This window comes from Arachis ipaensis, chromosome B9 (genome assembly GCF_059453495.1).
Source record: "Arachis ipaensis isolate K30076 ecotype BB chromosome B9, ASM5945349v1, whole genome shotgun sequence".
In the NCBI taxonomy this organism is placed as follows: Eukaryota; Viridiplantae; Streptophyta; class Magnoliopsida; order Fabales; family Fabaceae; genus Arachis; species Arachis ipaensis.
Genome location: NC_142444.1, coordinates 148886633 through 148892632, shown reverse-complemented (window position 1 = coordinate 148892632; position 6000 = coordinate 148886633).

Here is a 6000-nt window from a genome sequence, read left to right as displayed (position 1 = left end):
GCAATTCAGTATTAAACTCAATTTTTAACAAACATCTCATTATCAATATCAAGTACAATCCTCAGCGTCGCCACCGCCAGCATGAGAGACCTCTCAGTTGTCAAACATAGACAAGACAAAGCAAAGCATACACAATTAGAGAGTACAGATAGAGCAATTAGGTCAATTAGCAGATAGACACAATTATTCAATTAGGCAAACCCACAAATAAGATTCACACCCAAACAATACACACAAATGCAAATGATGCATGCCTGCCCTATGGCTGATGATATCATCTGTCGGTTATATAGCAAACCCGACAAGTCCTGGTAGCTAACCATGGACTGAAACACCCATTGCGGAGCAAGTGGGTTTGAGCTACAACCCCCATGCTACTACCCGCTCAAATCAGAGCTAGTGGAATAACCACTACTGCGGCTACTACCCAGACGGGTGTTTAGAAGCTCAACCTGGAGCGAGTGGAATCACCACTACTGCCGCTACCATCCAAGCGTTACAATTTCTGACTTGGAGCAAGTGAAATGAACCACAACTCTTGTTTCTGCCCAGGATCTCAAAACATACATTCATTCAGCTTAAATCAATCATCATGGTTATCAAGTCTCAAACATTAACTTGGAGCAAGGGGGACGAACCGCCATCCTTGCTACTACTCAGGGTCTCACACATACACATTCATTCATAATCACTCTTCATTATTACCAATTCTCAAACAATGACCCGACAATATCAACAACGATAATCAAGGTTCACAGCAACGACAATTTATATGTCGTAAAATTGGAATTAACGCGAAATGGATATTAAATGAAATTACAACCTAATTGTCAATAAAGTATTGCGGTAAATAGGAATGGAACCAAATAGTCTCACCGCAAGAAATGAAGCAAGATGACATGATTGGCTTTTCTTTTAATTATACAATTTCTGAAACTCAACCCTGGGATATTAACATCGCGAAATCCTCAATAATATTGAGATTAATAATGATAGGCGAGTTTAATAATATTGAGATTGAGATTGAGATTGAATTTGAGATTGAGAATGAGATTGAATATTGAGATTGAGTTTAAACGGAATGAATGTATGTTAGTTCCCTCGCTTGTTGCTTAAAATTCTTATTTTATACAGAGGGATAGGTGTTGTATCTGAACTTTGTTTTGATTTACTTGTATAAGGCTTATTATAATTAGTAATTATGTGATTATTATTACTTGGTGATGTGTGATATATGAATTTCTAATGAGTTGAAACTAAATTTTTGGCATTTTATTAAAGATCGAAACGCGATATCAAAGTAAAGGCTCAATATTAAATAGTAAATAAGGAAAACAGGTTAGTAACGCCTTACTTTTGGTACGATCATGACGTACTGAAAGTTGGGTCGTTACAAAATGTCCTACATGATAGCAGTATAAAAACATAGTCGATAATCTGGAGAATAAATACAAGTTTTAGAGGCACAAAATCAACCGTAGATACATCAATACATTTATTTATCATTTTTTTTACAATTTAAATGAAATATTTTCTATATAATTAAGGAGAATGATAAATAAATATATTGATGCATCCACGGTTAATTTTGTACCTCTGAAGCTTTTACTTATTCTCCATATTATCGACCTTGTTCTTGTATTGTTGTCATGTAGGACATTTCGTTAATTATTTAACTTTGACCTCACGGTGGGACTACATTGAAGCTAAATGAAACTTTTTTGGATTCAAATAGGACACTTTAAACCTTAAGGACCAAAACAGGATTACGCCCAAATATAGGGGACCAATTTAATACTTTACCCTAACATATTTGCTCTGTTCTTGTTTAATCGTAAAAAGACAAAACAAAATTATCTCCTGTATTACCAACATTGCAGATTCAATATACAACACTGAGATTCATCAAGTTTGAAGTAAAAGAACATAAATTTAAAAGAGTAGGCCATAGATTCAACCCCTCATTCTCTAGATCATAGAAAACCTTCAATACTTTTATATTATTATATCCAAACATAATTGTTAGATAAAAAATATTTTTACATTAGATATCCAAATATAAAATTATTTTTATTATTTAAAAAAATTTAAAAAATTAGTTAATATTCACCTAAACAAATCCCAATATTGTTGATGTTGAAAATTTTTTACATACTCGGACTAAATGAATACTCTTACTCTATATCATTTGTTTTACTAATTTGATGTTAGTTTCTATTTTATATAAAAATTAATTAATTCATTAGCATAAGAGTACCAATTTACTAGCTATTAAAATACCTAAAATTTTCTGGCTCACATTGATTACTAAAGCGCAATCTGACTTTTTTTCAATATATTTTTTTGAGTAATTATCCAATTTAATCTTTAAGAATTTTAAAAGTTGACATTTTAATCTCCAAAAAAAATTAATATATAGATTAGTTTTCATAATTTTTTTCTGTCAGACATATCAGTCCTCAGACTATTTTTCGACATGACTCAACAAAAATTGTTGAGTTAACACGTTAACTCGCACACGTGGCAGTTAAGTGTTCACGTGTGCAAGGAGGAAACGTTGAATGCTATATTACTGAATGCCTTCTGCTTGATAGATCTTTCATGTGTTTATGCACTTGTTGCCATTGCTAGAAGAGAAGATAGACCTGAAATATATGTACATTCACTGCTAAAGATTGGAGCAGCACTAGTTATATATCAACACTGCATTCAACCAGTTAATTTGTAGGAATATTGAGAGAAGACAATATACATAAATCTGATTCCACCAAAGTTGAAGAGATCAATAGGCAGACAGTGAAGAGAAGGAGAAAGGACCCATCTGAGTTAGAAGCTAGTAGAACTAATGGCACCAAAGTAAAGAAAATATTTAGGGTCACTTGTAGCAAGTGTGGAGAGATTGGCCACAACTACAAGACCTGCAAAGACCCTTTAGCAACAATAATTGGAAAACCAACTAATCCAAATAGAAAAACAACATCGAAAGCTGATTCTAGTTCTGCAACCTCAAACCATAATGTAGATGAGATCAATGTCTCTCAATCAACTCCACAAATATAGGTAAAATCAAACCAACCAAAATTGTCTTTTTTAAACTTTCATAGTGACTAAATTGTCTTTTTGAAACTTTCATAGGGATTATATTGAGCTTTTTAACAAGTTATGGAAACTACATTAGTATTTTTTTTTATTGAACTGCAATTTGAACTGTTGTTTAGTCTCTTGTAGAATGTAAATGTGAATGTTAATGCTCATCAGGTTCTTTCAAAAACAACAAATTTGGGTCTAATGCCTAATGTGGTAAGTTAAAAAAGTAATGAATATGTTGTTCTTCTAATACAAAAGTTTATAATATAATAAGTTGTTACTTGTTATATGCAGATAACTATGAGATCAACATCATTGCAAGGTCCCGCCAATTTTTAAGCACCAATTCCATCTAGCGCTAGAGTCAAGCAACCTATTATCAGGCCACACATCAACCACTCCCCATTCAGTCGAGCACTCCACTAACGATTTCACCATTTACAACAACTGGAGGGGTCTCAGCTGAAATAATGGCAGCTGCCAGTAAAGATATTGCATTAAAGATGTTCCAGTTTATTCCAAATTCTGGTTTCAAGCATTCGAAAAAAAGGTGACCAGTATTGCATGCTGAAGACACAACATTAGGCTTTTTGGTGTCTTAGTTTAAACTATGTTTTGGTGTCTTAATGCTCTACTTTGCTATTATCATATTAGTTTTAGATGAGAGATTGTTATGTAGAAAACTCTCAGTTTGGTTGTTATTAGGTTTTATGCTACTGTATGCATGAAGAGTTTGTGTTTTGACACTTCCTAATATCTTATTAGTTTGCTACTATGACATAAATTTTTTTAAAGACTTGTATGCTTAAGTTCTAAAATATTCTACGGTGGTTTACTTAGTATTAAAAATAATGGTGTGTTATATTGTTCCTATTTATTTTTCTCATAATTTTTGTGATTGTATATTTAGTCCAACCAATACTGTTCTTTCATCCTTATTAATAATCTCGCTTCAATACCAAATCACTGCTCTTGATTCTAATAGCATCAACCAATTACTTGCTCTTGATTTTAATAAACATACATATTGCAAAAACTTGCTTTAACTTACTACCATTTAATCCAAAAAAATTACAAATATACTTGCAATTTCACCAAAATACCATTTAAATATTGAACTAAAAGCAAACTTACATATAATATATGTTTAACTCTAAATTTTTTACAAGACAATAATTACCACTGCCATGGCCAAAACTAACAATGCCAGAACCATAAAAACAGACACTACATTAAAATCTCTTCTTTTGAAGTCAATCTTTGGAGCTACATCTTGATGAACCTTTAACACATCAATTTTACTCTGTAACTCTATTAGTTTCTGTTCTAAACCATCATCATCAGTCTCGCAAATGGGTGGCATATTATCAACTAATTCCGTACCAGACATAGCCTCCATAACACCATCATTAAAATTGATGTCAAAAATCTGGTCAACCCATGTAAAGAACTTGCAATGAAGGAGTTTTTTCTGCCCATCCTATAGACAGATTATTCAACACAATTTTTTCTTATTTTAACTAATTAGAATGGCAACAATTATTTACCTTATATAGTGGGCATAAAAAAAAAAACTTGATCGAATTTTCGTAAGTTCTTAAAATGGAGACTATTGCATACAAACTGTATGAGCATTTTGGATGTTGCTCCTTCGTAATATCAATGCTCCTCAACTTGTTCACGTCACCATGTACAAGACCATTATCATTGGAGTCACCGTGTCTCCCTCCACGGTAATTTGAAGAAGACAAACTTCCTCTACTTAGCATCATCAAAATTGAACTTGAATATGTCGATCTTGCATATGACGAACTAGGATTTCATGAGGACGACCTTCAATGATAAAGAACGAGAAAGGAGGAGTATTAATACGATGCCGGCTTTTCAAAAAAAAATTTCAATGACTATTTTGTCCTCCTCACACACGTAGACACTTAACTGCCATATGTGCAAGTTAACGTGCCAACTTAGCCATTTCTGTTGATGAGTCAAGCCGAAAAATAGCTTGGAGATTGATATGTATGACGAAAGAAAACTATGGAGACTAAGATGTCCACTTTTAAAATTCTTGGGAACTGAATTGGATAATTATTCGATTTTTTTCACGGTATCTTCCAACCCGACAAGTGAAAGACTAATTCATTGCCTATTTAAACTTCATTTAAGGGTCTGCCGTTGACCAATAGATTGCTGCATATACAAGATGGGATTCAAACCATCCAACACTTGCTTTAGTGAATGAGTAAGTTGACCACTCGACCAACTCAAATTAGTTATTTCTCTCCAATATCGTTGCTGGGTAATCATTTAAATTTTTTTTATTATGTTTAGATGTTTTTTTTTTTTATAATTTACTATATATGTTTAGATTTGTAAAAGAAAAACACAAATTTAATTATCTAAAATAATAAAAAAAGATGTTTTTACCTTACAGGACATTTTACATTATCCAAAATAAGAAAAATCTCTTTTTCCGTATAGCCAAAAAACAAAGAAAAATCTCCTCTTAAAAGTTTCGATTTCTTTCTTTATTTTTCAACTCCAAATATGGTTAATATTGATACAAAAAAATCTTTTTACCTTTTAATTAGCGAAGACAATTAAAGTTTAGATGCACAATCAATTATGGAAATAGGTACAAGTACCTAAGTATTATATATATATTATGTTTAAAATGAACGTACGTAATCCTAAAAGTTTAAAATTTTGGTTCAATTACTTTTTATAAAAGCTGGATTTGAGAGAAATTTTGCCTCAATTCAGGTCAAAGTTATACATACAAAGAATGGATTATAGCCAGGTGAGTCAAGCTCTATCTGCAAATTAAACATTTGCTTCTACGTTTCATATATATATATATATATATATATATATATATATATATATATATATATTGGATTTAATTTTATTATT